Consider the following 16,392-nt stretch of genomic DNA (forward strand, 5'->3'; position numbering starts at 1 on the left):
AAAATTCATTGTTCTTCTATACATTGACAATGAACAATCCCAAAGGGAATTTAGAAAACAATCTCATTTGTGACACCATCAACAAGAATAAAATGTTGAGGACTAAACAAAGAAGGCAAAAAGATTTTATAATGAAAGCTACAACACTTTATGGAAGGAAACTAAAAGAAGACACAAGTAAATGGAAAGATATATCTTGCTGATGGATTGGAAGACTTAATATTGCTAAAATGCCCACACTGTCCATGACAGGGTTCTTGAAAGAAACAGAATCAGGATATGTGTATGTACAAATTTCAATATTGTATGAGTCAGTTTTGTTATATTAACTAAAATACCTGAGAGAGAGTTCTTGGAAAGGAAATAGTTTATTGTGGCTTACAGTTTGAAAGGTTATAGTTCAGGATTGGGTGACCCCATTAGGCTGTCATCTGGCGGAGGTTTGCCACGGCAGAGCATGTACAAAGGAATGATCACATGTTGAGACAGGAAGCAAAAAGAGAAGCTAGGTTGAACTTGGCTTAAATAACCATCTCAAAATAACTATCTTCTATGGGACAGCCCCCAGTGACCTAAAGAATTCCCACCACATCTACTTCTCAGATGTCATAACTAGATCAAGTCTCCACCCCTAATTCATCAACCCTTAACATAACCCCAAAAATCTCAATGAGTTTGGGGAGGCAAGTCCTGCTTAAGCACATATCACAAGGATATTATATGATTATTGAAGATGGGAAATCCCAAGCAGGCTGGCAAGCTGGAGACCTGTACAGCCATTGAAGAATTCCAGTTCAAGTCCAAAGTCTTAAGAACCAGGAGAATTGAAGGTACATTTAGTCTAAATCCAATAGTTTCAAGAACCAAATAGAGTCAATGTTTCAGTTCACCTCTGAAAGCAGGAAAAAAAACTGATGGCTCAACACATAGGTAGTGAGGGAGGAAGGCTTCCCTCTTACTCAGCTTTTTTGTTATATTCTGGCCTTTAACTGCTTAGAATGAGGCTTATTCAAATTAAGGAGATCAATCTGCTTTATTCAATCTACATATTCAAATTTCAATCTCATCCAGAATCACCCTCACTGATACACCCAGAAAATGTTTTGAACATATCAGAACATCCTGTGGCCCAGTTAACACACGAATTTAACTACCATACTACCCAAAGCAAACTATAGATTCAGTGCAATCCTTATCAAAATTTTTATTTTTACAAAATGTGAAAAAAGCCTAAAATTCACATAGAATCTCAAGGGGCTCCAAAGTGCCCAAACAATTTTTTTAAAAAAGGTTTATTTTATTTATTTGAAAGTTAGAATTATACAGAGAGAGAAAGAGAGGCAGCGGGGGGAGGGGGGGGTCTTCCATCTGCTGATTCACTCCCCAATTGGCTGAGACAGCTGGAGCTGTGCCAATCTGAAGCCAGGAGTCAAGAGTTTCCTCCGGGTCTCCCATGCAAGTGCAGGGGCCCAAGGACTTGGGCCATCTTCCACTGCTTTCCCAGGCCATAGCAGTGAGCTGGATCAGAAGTGGAGCAGCCAGGACTTGAACCAGCGCCCATATGAGATGCTGGCGCTGAAGGCAGTGGCTTTACCCGCTACACCACAGTGCTGGGCCGGCCAAAACAATTTTGAAAAAGAATAAAGTTAGAGGATGGGAGAACTCACAATTCCTCCTTTCAAAACTGAATACACAGCTACAGTATTTAAAACAGTATTGTGGGGCTGGTGTTCTGGCCTAGTGGGTTAAGCTGCCATCAGCAATGCTGGATCTCATTTGGGCAGCAGTTTGAGACCTGTCTGTTCCACTTCCAATCCAGCTCCCTTCTAATGTGCCTGGGAAAGCAGAGGAAGATGGCCCAAGTGCTTCGGTCCCTGGTCCTATGTGGGAGACCCAGAAGAAGCCTGGGCTCCTGGCTTCAGGTTGGCAAAGCCCTACTATAATTATTTGGGAGTGGACCAGCAGATGGAGAAATCAATCTCAATATCTCTCTCTCTCTCTCTCTCTCTCTCTCTCTCTCTCTCTCTCTCCTTCTATCTCTCTGTAACTCTGGCTTCCAAATAAATGCAAAATACATCTTTATAAAAAAATCTATTATATTGACTTAAAGACAGAAATAGACCAATGGAACAGATTAGGAAATTCAGAAGCAGACCCTCATGCATATAGTCAAATAATATTTGATAATTGTGCCAAGGCCAGCTAATCGAGAAAAAAATTCTTTTGGGCACATTATATAAAAACTGGATATTTACATGAAGATAGGAAACTTGATCTTCTTATATCATATAAAAAAAGTAAAAAATGTTTCAAAGACCAAAATATAAGCTCCAAAACTGTAACACAGCTAGACGAAAATGTAGGGGAAAGTTTCATGATGTTGGATGTGGCAAGGATTCTTTAGATACAAAACTGAAAGCACAGACAGTAAAAGCAAAAAATAGACAAATGGGATTACATATAACTTAAAAACTGAGCATTAAAGGAAACAACAGAGTACACAGGCAAAGTGTGGAATGGGAGAAAATATTTCCAAATCATACATATGATAAAGAGTTAATGTCTAGAATATATAAAGAAATCCTACAACTCAATAGCAAACCCATTCAAAAATGAACCAATGTCTTGAATATATATATATATATTTAAAGAAAATATACAAACAGCTAACAAGCATATGGAAATCAGAAATTATTAGAGAAATTAAAATAAAAAATACAATGAGATACTATTTATTTTTTCAAAAGACTTTATTTATTTATTTGAGAGGTAGAGTTACAGACAGTGAGAGGGAGAGACAGAGAGAAAGGTCTTCCTTCTGTTGGTTCACACCCCAGATGGCCGCAAGGGCTGGAGCTGCGCCAATCAGAAGCCAGGAGCTTCTTCCGGGTCTCCCATGCAGGTGCAGGGGCCCAAGCACTTGGGCCATCTTCTGCTGTTTTCCCAGGCCATAGCAGAGAGTTGGACTGGAAGAGGGGCAGACAGGACTAGAACCAGTGCCCATATGGGATGCCGGCGCCGCAGGCGGAGGATTAACCTACTGCACGGTGGAGCTGGCCCCAATCAGGTACTATTTCATACTCATTAGGATAGCCACTATATATTAAAAAAAAACAAAAAACAAAAAACAAAAAACAGAAAATATTAAGTGTTGAAGAAGATGTACACTGCTGGTAGGAATGTAGACTGGTACAACCACTATGAAAAACAAAATAGATGTTTATTAGAATATTAAAAATAGAATTACTGATTCAGCACCCTACTTCTCAGTACGCAAACAGAATTGAAAGAAGAATCTCAAAGACATATTTCCAAACCCATGTTTATTACATTATTTTTCACAATAGCCAAGAGGTTGAAGAAACAAAAATGTCCATCAATGGATGAATAAATATAGGGCCAGTGTCATGGTGTAGCGGGTAAAGCTGCCGCCTGCAGTGTCAGCATCCCATAGGCGCACTGGTTGGAGTCCCTGCTGCCTCACTTCTGATCCAGCTCTCTGCTAAGGCCTGAGAAAACAGTGGAAGATGGCCCAAGTCCTTGGGCCCCCAAACCCACGTTGGAGACCTGGAAAAAGCTCCTGGCTGCTGCTTTCAGATTGGTGCAGCTCCACCCATTGCAGCCATCTGGGGAGTGAACCAGAGGATGGAAGACTCTCTTTTTTTTCCTCTCCCTCCCTCTCTCTCTCTCTTTCTCTCTCTCTCTATGCCTCTGCCTCTCTATAACTCTGGCTTTTCAAATAAATAAACAAATAAATCTTTTTTAAAAATAAAAATGCAGCATATAATGCAATGGAATATTATTCAAAATAAAAAATAAAATCTTGTCACATGCTACAACATTCATGAACCTGAGGGCATTATATATAAGTAAAATAAGCCACTAACAATCATACTTGTATTATTTCACTTAAATGAGCAAGCTAAAATAGTCAAATTCATAGAAACAGAGAGTAGAATGGTGGTCACCAGGGGAAGGTGGGGAGAGAGAAATGGGGTATTGCTTTTCAAAGGGTATACAGTTTCAGTTTTGCAGAACGAAAAAGGTTTGGATATTCACTGAACAACACTATGATTATACTTAACAATACTGAAGTATATGTTTAAAATGGTTATGCTGACAACTTTTATTTTTTTATAATAGTTAAAAAAGAAACAAAATTTAAAGAGTGTTTCAGAGTTAGTGGAAAATATGTGTTACAAAATACTATCATGGATTTCAAAAATATTTTGCACTAGACTTATTTAATATCATTTTCCAACAAATTTTTAAAAGTACCATCCTGTTGTTCTATACAGATTCATTATGGATATGGTGGGAGTCTTGATAACTCAGAATACCAGATCTAATTGACATATTGTATAAGTAACATTGGGGCTGGGTATCCTTTGGGAAAGAGAGGAACAGTAAAACTATAATCTAGGAGGGAGCTTTAATTTTAGCTTTGTTACTCATGGGTAAGAAAGAATTAATGGATTTTCAAAATTCTTTTTTCATTTGGGCACAAATTGAAGGCATGCTTTATCAGAGAGTACATCCAGTATTTTAAAGGGAGGACTTAGCATACAATTTAATGATAAATGAACATTTTGGGATAACGGCAATTGGTTTAAGCAGAGACATGCTTGATAAAATTTCTAGGACAGTCAAGTACGCAGTAATTGGAGAAGCCTGGCCAAAGTGGGACCAGGGAAATCCTAACAACTCATTTGATTGAAGATCGTGGGCCATAACTTTTCAGTATAAAAGAAAAGAAGGTGGTGGGCATTTGATGCAGTGGTTTAGCTGTTCACTTGGGGCTCCTGCATCCCATATCAGGTGTCTGGGCTGAAGTGCTGGCTGAATTCCTGATTCCAGCTTCCTGCCTCCTCGGAGGCAGCTGATGATGGCTCAAGTGGGTTCTTACACTCATGTGAGAGTCCCAGACTGAGTTCTTAAGCTCCAAGCTGCTGCCTGGCCCAGCCCTTGTTGCTGCAGGCATTTGGGGGAATAGATCAGCAGATGGGAAATCTCTGTATGTCACTATCTCTGTATGGCTATCTTTCAAATAAAACGAAAAAATTATGCAAAGAAAGAAAAGTGGGAAGAAAATGAGGAAATATTAGGATCCAGTTTTAGAGAGATTGGGGGTGGGGCGAGATTTTTAGAGGCATGGAGATAAACAGAGAAGAGTGATACCTGTGGAGGAGAAAATAAAGGGGAAAATGACATAAGTCACCCTTGAAATTAAGTCCAATGATTGAGATGGATCTGACATTTGGATTGTAGTCACCAATGAGGTTGAATTTGGAAACTGAGATGAGGTCATTATAAATGTGAGAAGAGTGTTTTTGGAGTTCATAATATGAAAATTTTGAGCAAAATCACTTGTAAACACAAAAATTATTGCTCAAGGTGTCACAAAGATACATGAATGCCACAGGATAATGGTGTGTACAATGTGTAATCCTTTCGGCAGTAGCAATTACATCATATTGTGGATATAAGATAACCGATGTTGTCCTTTTAGGTAACCCAACATATTTTTGTAGTAATTTCTAGTATGTTAATACAATTCTGTTGATAATATTACCATGTAATGGAAACAAATAAACCTTATAGAGGAAGAAAACTCTGTCAAGGGGTTTTATTGAAAAAGTAAAGCTCCTTCTAAAATTTTAAAAATATTAATTGAAGAATTTAAACAGAATTTATTGTAATTTAGTCATTTAAAATTCCAAGAAACTATTAGATTTTTGCAAAATATTGAGTAAATAAAATAATGCTCAATAGCAAAGGGGACAAAGGCAGTCCTCTGAATATGCCAGAACTGTATGGGATCCCACCCATGATTGACAGTGCCTCAGGTTTAAGCCGTAATTTAAAATAAGTGATCAAACAATAAACACATAAAGTCAAATTGTGGCATTTTTTCTGCAATGGTGTGAGTTTGAAGCTCTGAGAGTTTGAGAGGCCACGACTTGGAATATACATTTCTTGGGAACACCATTTAATATCTTGCATACTCAGGAAGATTTTGGATCATCTTCTATTGGAAGAAACTTTGTGGTATGCCAATTTTAATTCTTAACTTTTCTGGTAGAAATTTTTACTAATGGTTGTCAATTATACAGTTTCCATTGTATGCATATCTTGCAGCAGGCAGGTCAACATTACTGGCGTACCAAAATAAAGGTCAAGCCCCTCTGGAGTGTATAATTAGAGGACTGTGTTCAGTGGTATTCACCTTTGCTCTTTATCTGGTCTCCAATGATAATGGAATGGGGCAACATGACAACTGTGGAAATGTTATTGAATTCTCTGTTCGAGAGCAGGACATTGTGAAAAAGGTCTTATGTTGTTGAATTAGGGAAACATAAAATAGGTTAAAGTATGGATAATTTTATTGTGCATTAGAATGTTATAAGGCAATACATTTTATATTGCTCTTTCTATAGGTGACCAAACCATTACCACAGCTCAAGAGTCAATTAAAGGAATGAATAAGTCCCATGAGTAGCCAGGGATCTTCTGATGCTAAAACAACAACCTTTAGCTAAGCTAATTAAGCTGACCCTTGGGTCTATACGTCATCAGGGTGTCCTCATGAAGGGGTGGTAGGCAGCTATTCACCAGCATTTCCATCACTTGTGATAGTAATTATGCCACTTGCAAAGTGTAAAGACTGCCTTTTTTTGTTCCCAGGCATCCCAACCTCATGGTACTGGGAAAGAGGTGGTTTCCTTTAGCATCATAATCTTAGCCAAGAGACTAAAGGCAAAAGGAAGGTATGTCTTCATGCAAAGGAAAGTGCCAGCTGGCCCAAGATTTGATTTTGTGACTTTTACCAAGCAGCCTTTGGTCTCTGAGTCAAGTTCTCAGGGTACCGTGTCCCAGATTTAAGATATAATGGGCAACCAGGTCCAGTAAGTCCCAACATGTGGACAGCAATTGTGTGTATCCTGGTAACTGAGTTTATCTAAAGGCTAAAAAAGGCAGTTTTTTGTTCCAGAAATCCATGAGCAAACAATGGCCACCTGGACTAATTCAGAGGCTCCAGGAAGCATGAGGGAGGTAGCTAACGCTTCATTTAGAAAGGAGTGGGTCTGACAAATTAAATAAAGCACTTCTTGCACAGACAATTGTACAGATTCAAAGGCTTATTAGGGGGTAGGCCTTATGTATGGTGAACAGATATAGGAGTAATGAAATTTGTGAATGAAAGTGTCATCTCAAAAATCCAAATAGGAAGGAGGGGAAAGTTGGAGAAGGGCTGATTAATGGGTACAAAGTTATAGTTATATATATGTATAGGCTCTGTTGCACAACAGAGTGATATAATGTTAATCTGCTGTATATTTTCCTTGGGGCCAGCACTGTGGCATAGTAGGTTATGCCTCTGCCTATGGTGCCAGCATCCAATATGTGTTCTGGTGCATGTCCTGGCTGCTCCTCTTCCGATCCAGCTCTCTGCTAATGGCCTGAGAAAGCACTGGAAGATGGTCCATGTGCTCAGGCCCCTGCACCCATGTGGGAGACAGGGAAGAAGCTCCTGGTTCCTGGATTCGGATAGGCCCGGCTACGGGGTTGCAGCCATTTGTGAAGTGACCAGCAAATGGAAGACCTCTCTGTCTCTTCCTCTCTGTAACTCTGCCTCTCAAATAAATAAATCTTTTAAAAATTTGTATGTTTCTCTATAAAACAAACTAGAAAAGGGATTTAAATGTTTTTTATCAAAAATAAATGTTGAATGTGTGTGTGTGTGTATACACACATACACCATGCACGGGCATACACAATGTATACTGTGTATATCAAAACATAATATGCTGGGGCCAGTGTCATGGCTCAATGGATTAAGCTTTTACCTGTAACACCAGCATACTATATGGACACCTGTTTGGGTCCCAGCTAATCCACTTCTGATCTAGCTCCCTGCTAGTGTGCCTGGGAAAGCAGCAGAAGATGGTCCAAGTACTTGGGCTCCTGCCACCCATGTGGGAGACCTTATTTGTCTATTTTTGCTCTTATTGCCCTTATTCAATTCTTATTGAATTTTAGGGGACAAATCAAAAAACTCATTACTCAGACTAATGACATGTAACTTTTTGTCTGTTTAATTCTTATGGTTTTATTGTTGCAGGTGCAACAATAGGTCTTTAATTCATTTTAAGTTGGTTTTCATAAAGAGTGTCAGATAAAAGCCTAATTTAATTCTTCTGCATTTGGATAATCAGCTTTCTCAACACCCTTTATTGAAGAAATTTCCTTTTCCCATTGTGCGTTCTTGGCACCTTTGTTGACAATTAATTTGTCATAAAGGTATGGCTTCATTTCTGGTCTCTATTCTGTTCCATTTGTCAGTGTGTATACTTTTTTGCTGGCATCATCCAATTTGACTAGTTTGGCTTTAAAATACAACTTGAAACCATATATTGTTTTAAAAATATTATTTTTTTCTTCTCTTTTTTAAAAAAATTTAGCACTCACGTCTAAGGGAGAACATGCGGTATCTGTCTTTGATTCTGGCTTATTTCACTCAACATGATGTCCTCCAGTTGCATCCATTTTGCTGCAAATGGTAGAATTTCATTTTTTATAGCTGAATAATATTCCATTGTATATATTTATCTCGTTTTCCTTATCCATCTGATGATGGACACCTTGTTTTATTCCAAATTTTGGCTACTGTGAACAATTCTGCTATGAACATGGTGGTGCAGGTACCTCTTTGATTTATTGTATTAAAATCTTTTAGGTATATACCCAGTAGTCGGATTCTTCCTCCTTTTCCCCTCATCCCCCTCCTCCTCCCCCTCTCCTCTAGTTTTCTAAGAAATCTCCACACTGTTTTCCACAGTGGTTGCACTAATTTACATTCCCACCAACACTGTATCAGTGTTCCACTTTCTCCACGTCCTCACCAGCATTTGTTACTGTGTTTTGTTTTTAAAGATTTATTTTTTTATTTATTTGAAAGACAGAGTTACAGAGAGAGGTAGAGACACAGAGAGAGAGAGAGGTCTTTCATCAACTGGTTCACTCCCCAGATGGCCTCAATGGCTGGAGCTGTGCCGATCCGAAGCCAGGAACCAGGAGCTTCTTCCAGGTCACGTGGGTACAGGGGCCCAAGGGCTTGGGCCATCCTCTACTGCTATCCCAGGCCATAGCAGAGAGCTGGATTGAAAGAGGAGCAGCTGGGACTAGAACCGGCACCCATATGGGACGCTGGTGCTTCAGGCCAGGGTATTAACCACTGCGCCACAGCTCCAGCCCCTGTTACTGTGTTTTCAATTTTAGCCATTCTGATAGGGATGAGATGATATCTCATTGTGGTTTTGCTTCACATTTCACTAATGGCCAGTGATTTTGAGCGTTTTTTCATATGTTTATTGGCCATTTGTATTTCTTCTTTTGAGAACTGTCTATTGAAGTCCTTTGCCCTTTTCTCAACTGGATTGGTTATTTTTTTTGTGGTTGATTTTTTAAGTTGCTGATATATTTGGGATATTAACCCTTTGTTGGATAGGAGGTTTGCAAATATGTTTTTTTTTCCTTCTTGTGGATGTCTCGTCACTCTATTGATCATTTCCTGTGCTGTGCAAATCTTCTGAGTTTGATATAATCCCATTTATTTAGTTTTGCTTTTGTTGCTTGTCTATGTGTATCAAGTATTGCCACAAATAGTTTTGTAAAACTGTTTTATACCAATGGTTAAGAATGTTATATTATTACAGTTTCAATGATCTGTGATTGTTTTAAAATTTATTTTATATGTATTAAATGGTCATTTTTTCATTCAATTATTGTTTATAGCCATATTTATTTCCAGTAGACTAGGGTCTTTTTGCTTTTTACTTGTTAAGTTTCTTATTGGGTAAACTATTAAGGCTTTTTACTGTAATATAAATTTAAAATATGTTATTTCAAAAATTGGAAAAAAAGGAAAAAAGGAGAGTGGGAGGGAGAAAAGGGGAGGGAAGGAGGGAGGAACAGAATATTATTATGTTATTAGAATTGCATCTACAAAGAACATTGAATCTGTTAAAAACTAATTAAAAATTTTTTAAAAATTTTTTTTGACAGGCAGAGTGGACAGTGAGAGAGAGAGACAGAGAGAAAGGTCTTCCTTTGCCGTTGGTTCACCCTCCAATGGCCGCCGCGGCCGGCGTGCTGCGGCCGGCACACCACGCTGATCCGATGGCAGGAGCCAGGAGCCAGGTGCTTTTTCCTGGTCTCCCATGGGGTGCAGGGCCCAAGCACCTGGGCCATCCTCCACTGCACTCCCTGGCCACAGCAGAGAGCTGGCCTGGAAGAGGGGCAACCGGGACAGAATCTGGCGCCCCGACCGGGACTAGAACCCGGTGTGCTGGCGCCGCTAGGCGGAGGATTAGCCTAGTGAGCCGCGGCGCTGGCCAAAACTAATTAAAATTTAAAAAAAATTTTTAAATAATGATGACCAGGCAAAAAATAAAAAATAAAACACATTATTTATTTATTTGAAAGGCAAAGTGACAGAGAAAGAGAGGGAGAGGAAGAGGGTGAGGGAGAGGGGAGGAAGAGGGGGAGAGACAGAGAGAGAGGGAGAGGGGGAAAGAATGAATCTCATCCCTTCACTGGTTTAGTCAACAAATGGCCCTAAAGGCTAAGGTTAGTCTAGGTCAAAGGCAGGAGCCCAGAACGCCATGTCGGTCTCCTTCATTGGTGGAAGGGGCCCAAATACCTGGGCCATGTTCTGCTGCCTTCCCAGGTGCTTTAACAGGGAGCTGGATTGGAAGCAGAGCAGCCAGGACTCAAGCTTGCACCCCAGTAGGAGATGGCAGAATTGTAAGTAGAGACTTAAACAACAGTGGCAAAATGCTGATCCCCAAATCAGATATTGTTATGTTGCACATTTTTCCCTTTTGCCCAAGGTTGTCTTAGCTATTTGGAGTCTTTTTTTTCCATATGAATTTCAGGATTGTATTTTCTACTTCTGTGAAAAATGACTTTGTGTTTTTGATAGTGATGGGATTGGGTCTGTAGATCATCTTGCATGATATGAACATATAAATAATATTAATTCTTATTCATGAACATGGAATATTTTTCCATTTCTTTGTGCTTTATTCAATTTCTTTCATCAATGTTTAATAATTTTCAGTTCTCCCACCTCTTTGGTTAAATTTATTTCTAAGTATTATTTATATGTTTTAAATGGGATGGTTAGCAGAGGGCAGTAGTGTACAGAAATGCTACTGATTTTAATGTATTGATTTTTTTTTTTTGACAGGCAGAGTGAGAGAGAGAGAGACAGAGAGAAAGGTCTTCCTTTGCCATTGGTTCACCCTCCAATGGCCGCCGAGGCCAGCGTGCTGCGGCTGGCGCACCGCGCTGATCCAATGGCAGGAGCCAGGTACTTCTCCTGGTCTCCCATGCAGGTGCAGGGACCAAGGACTAGAACCCGGTGTGCCGGCGCCGCAAGGCAGAGGATTAGCCTAGTGAGCCGCAGCGCCAGCCTAATGTATTGATTTTTAGCCTGTATTTTTACTACTTGAAAGTTTTTTAAATATTTATTGTCTTCTACATAAAAGACCATTGTCACCAGCAAACAGGGATCATTTGATTTCTTTCTTTTCTGTTCAGATCTTTTATTTTTTTCTCTAGCACAAATGTCCCTGCAAGCTCTTTTAGTATTTTGCTGAATAAAAGTGGCAAGAGTGGATATCCTTGTCTTGTTCCTGATCTTAGAAGAAAAGCTTTCAACTTTTCACTGTTGAGAATAATGTTAGCTGTGGCGCTCTCCCTATACTGCCTTCACTATGCTGTATTACATTCCTTCTATACCTAATTTGAGAGTTCAGGGTTTTACCAGGAAAGGATGTTGCATTTTGTCAAAAGGTTTTTCTGCATCTAGTGAGATGATTATATAATTTTTGTCCTTCATTCTGTTAAAGCAGTGTAGCACATTTATTTATTTAAATATCTTCAACCACCCTTGCATCCCAAGAATAAATTTCACATGATCATGGCATTACATCAAACTTAAATGCTCCTGCACAACAAAAGAAACAATTAATGGAGTAAAAAGGCCACCTATGCATGGGAGAAACTATTTGCAAGCCATACACCTGGTAAGTTAATAACCAAAAATACATAAGGAACTAAAACAACTCAACAGCAAGTAATCCCAATTTAAAAAGGGACAGAATACTTAATTACATTTCTCTCAGAAGACATACAAATGGCCAACAGAAATATGAAAAAATGTTCAACATAGCTGATCATCAGAGAAATGCAAAATAAAATCACAATGAGATAATACTTCATACTTGTTAGAATGATTGTTATCCAAAAGACAAAAGATAATGAGTGTTGGTGGAAATATGGAGAAAAAGGGAACTCTTGTACACTGTTGGTGGGGCATGCAAATTAGCATAGCCATTAAGGAAAACAAAATGAACTTTCCTCAAAAAATTAAAAACAGAACTACCTTACAATTCAACAATTCCATAGTTGGGGATATATAAAAAGGAAGTGAAATAAGTATGTGGGAGTATATCTGGATTCCCATAGTCATTGCAGCACTAATTACAACTGCCACCATAGTGAATCAACCTAAGTGTCCATCAATAGATGAAGAGATAAAGAAATGTGGTCTATATAGACAATGGGATACCACTCAGCCTTAAAAGAGAAAGAAATCCTAAACATTTGATCACTTTAACACTTAAGATAGTATTTTTAACACCCAGCTTATGGGGATTTGGGTTCCCATGACAAGTTTTTAAACTGTATCCTTAGAAATCTGAAAGAAATGTCTGGCGCCACGGCTCACTTGGCTAATCCTCCGCCTGCGGTGCCAGCACCCTGGGTTCTAGTCCCGGTTGGGGCGCCGGATTCTGTCCCGGTTGCTCCTCTTTCAGTCCAGCTCTCTGCTGTGGCCCAGGAAGGCAGTGGAAGATGGCCCAAGTGCTTGGGTCCCTGCACCTGCATGGGAGACTAGGAGGAAGCACCTGGCTCCTGGCTTCGGATCGGCATAGTGCTGTCCATAGCGGCCATTTTGGGGGTGAACCAACGGAAGGAAGATCTTTCTCTCTGTCTCTCTCTCACTGTCTAACTCTGCCTGTCAAAAAAAAAAAAAAAAAAAAAAAGAAATCTGAAGGAAAATAAATAAATAAATAACAAAAAAGAGAAAGAAGTCCTGTCATTTGTGACAACCTGGATCAACCTGAAGAATATTATGCTAAGTGAAATAAGCCAGACACAGACAAAGAATTCACCACAGGACCACAGTAGTTCTATGTCAAATTTTAAACAAACTCAAAAGCAAAGAGTAGAACTGTAGCTATTAAAGACTGGGGAATGGGGGTAATGAGGAGGTGTTGGTCAAAGTGCACAAAGTTTCAATAAGACAGGAGAAATCAGTTTTTCGATATCTATTGCACAGTATAGTAACTACAGTAAATAATAATGTATATTTCAAAACTAATAAGAGTAAATTTCAAATGTTATCACTATAAAAATCATATGCTTTTATGTTGCTGGATATGTTAACTAATTTGATTGAATCATTCTATGTTGTATACATGTATCATAACATCATTATGTAACCCCAAATTGTATATACTAATAATTTTTCAGTTTGTAATAAATAAAATTTAATGTTAAACAAAACTGAAAATGGGCTTGATGAGAATTTTGAGCGCAATCTGGCAGGTGGATAAATGAAAGGGAAGTGAGACTTTTCTAAAGAAAGTATATAATCAGACAGGAAAAGTCATACTAAAAGGAAAACAGGATTGAAAATTACATTTTAGGGGCCAGCACTGTGGCATAGTAGGTTAAGCCTCCACCTATGGCATCGACATCCCATATGGGTGTGGGTTAGTGTCTTAGCTGCCCCTCTTCTGATCCAGCTCTCTGCTAATATCCTGAGAAAGCAGTGGAAGATGGCCCAAATGGTTGGGCTCCTGCACCTGGAAGAAGCTCCTGGCTCCTGGTTCAGATTGGCCCAGCTCTGGCCCATTGTCATCATTTGGGAAGTGACCCAGTAGATAGAAATCCTCTCTCTGCCTCTCCCTCTGTAGCTCTGCCTCTCAAATAAATAAATACATTTTTTAAGAAAAAAAGAAAATTACATTTTAATTTTATAAAGCACCAATTATAAAAATAATGTATTAAAAAGTGAATTGGAGGCTGGAATTGTTAAGCTGTCCCTTGCAACACTGGCATTTCATATTATAACATAGGTTTGAGTCCCAGCCACTCCACTTCTAATCCATTAGCAAGCTACTCCCTGACGATGTGCCTGGGAAGGTAGCAGAAAAATGGCCTACGTACTTCAGTATCGGCCACCCTTGTGGGAGACCTAGCTGGAGCTTTGGGCTTCTGGCTTTGGCCTGGCACAGCCCCAGCCATTGTGACCACTTGGGGAGTGAAGAAGCAGATTGAAAATTATCTCTCTCTTTTTCTATCACTGTGCCTTTCAAATAAGCCTTTTTGAAAAAGTGAATTGAAAAACATGCCAAGCTAGCAGCTGCATTTAATGTACATGGAAAATATTTTACTATGGAGCAAACCAAGTGAACATTATGCTGTTTCACTAAAATACACCCCTGCAATGGGGTATCTCAATGAGTCTAAACAAATTGAGAGAGTAACCTAATTAGGACATTTTTAAAATGATCACATCCAGGATAGTCGGTTTGGATAATTATAAAGAAATATGTCTAGGTAGTTGAGAAACAGAAAGACTGGAACTCAGGTTTCAATATCTCTAGGGGGACTGAGCACTATCATAATGCCCTTAAAATACAAGAAATTATAGGGGATCCAGGGCACACCCCAGTGAGCCCATTATTCTTTTAGCTGTAGAAAAGAGGGTGCAAGCTAGGAAATGGGCAAAGGATATGAACAGGTATTTCTCAAAGGAGGGAAAGAAGGGAAGTAGGGCTATCTTCTTAGAATTGTACCTATGAAATACATGAAATCTGTTATCCTTATACTAATAAAATTTTTTAAAAAGAAAAGATGTTCAGGATCACTAGCCATCAAGGAAACACAAATAAATCTACAATGAGGTTTAATCTTACCCCAGTTAGAATGGTTATCATCCAAAAAGAAAAAAAAAATCACAAATGCCTGGTGAGGATGTGGAGAAAAAGGCACCCTAATCCACTGTTGCTAGGAATGTAAACTAGTACAACCATTACAGAAAAGAGTATAGAGATTTCTCAGAAATTTGGAAACAGATCTACCATGTGACCCAGCCATCCCCCTCCTGGGAATTTACCCAAAGGAAATGAAATCAGTAAATGAAAGCTCTATGTACCCCCATGTTTATAGCATCTCAATTCACGATAGCTAAATATGGAATCAACCCAGATGTCCATCAACTGATGACGGGATAAAGAAAATATGGTATATATACACTATGGAATACTATTAAGCCATAAAAAAGAATGAAATCCTGTCTTTTACTTTTTTTGTTTTGTTTTTAACTTTTATTTAATGAATATAAATTTCCAAAGTACAGAATATGGATTACAATGGCTTTCCTCCCATAACGTCCCTCCCACCCACAACCCTCACCTTATCCACTCCCTCTCCCCTTCCATTCACATCAAGATTCATTTTCAATTCTCTTTATATACAGAAGATCAGTTTAGCATACATTAAGTAAAGATTTCAACAGTTTGCTCCCACACAGAAACATAAAGTGTAAAATACTGTTTGAGTACTAGTTATAGCATTAAATATCAATGTACAGCACACTAAGGACAAAGATCCTACATGAGGAGTAAGTGCACAGTGACTCCTGTTCTTGACTTAACAAATTGACACTCTTGTTTATGGCCTCAGTAATCACCCTAGGCTCTTGTCATGAGCTGCCAAGGCTATGGAAGCCCCCTGAGTTCACTGACTCTGATCATATTTAGACAAGGCCATGGTCAAAGTGGAAGTTCTCTCCTCCCTTCAGAGAAAGGTACCTCCTTCTTTGATGACCCATTTTTTCCACTGGGATCTTGCTCGTGGAGATCTTTCATTTAGGTTTTTTTTTTTTTTTCCCCAGAGTGTCTTGGCTTTTCATGCCTGAAATACTCTCATGGGCTTTTCAGCCAGATCCGCATGCCTTAAGGGCTGATTATGAGGCCAGAGTGCTGTTAGGACATTTGCCATTCTATGGGTCTGCTGTGTATCTCACTTCCCATGTTGGATCATTCTCTCCCTTTTTTATTCTATCAGCTAGTATTTGCAGACACTATTCTTGTTTCTGTGATCCCTTTGGTTCTTAGTCCTATCATTATGATCAATTGTGAACAGAAATTGATCACTGGGACTAGTGAGATGGCATTGGTACATGCCACCTTGGTGGGATTGAATTGGAATTCCCTGGTATGTTTATAACTCTACTGTTTGAGGTAAGTCAGC

The sequence above is a fragment of the Oryctolagus cuniculus genome, chromosome X (assembly GCF_964237555.1).
Source record: "Oryctolagus cuniculus chromosome X, mOryCun1.1, whole genome shotgun sequence".
NCBI lineage: Eukaryota > Metazoa > Chordata > Mammalia > Lagomorpha > Leporidae > Oryctolagus > Oryctolagus cuniculus.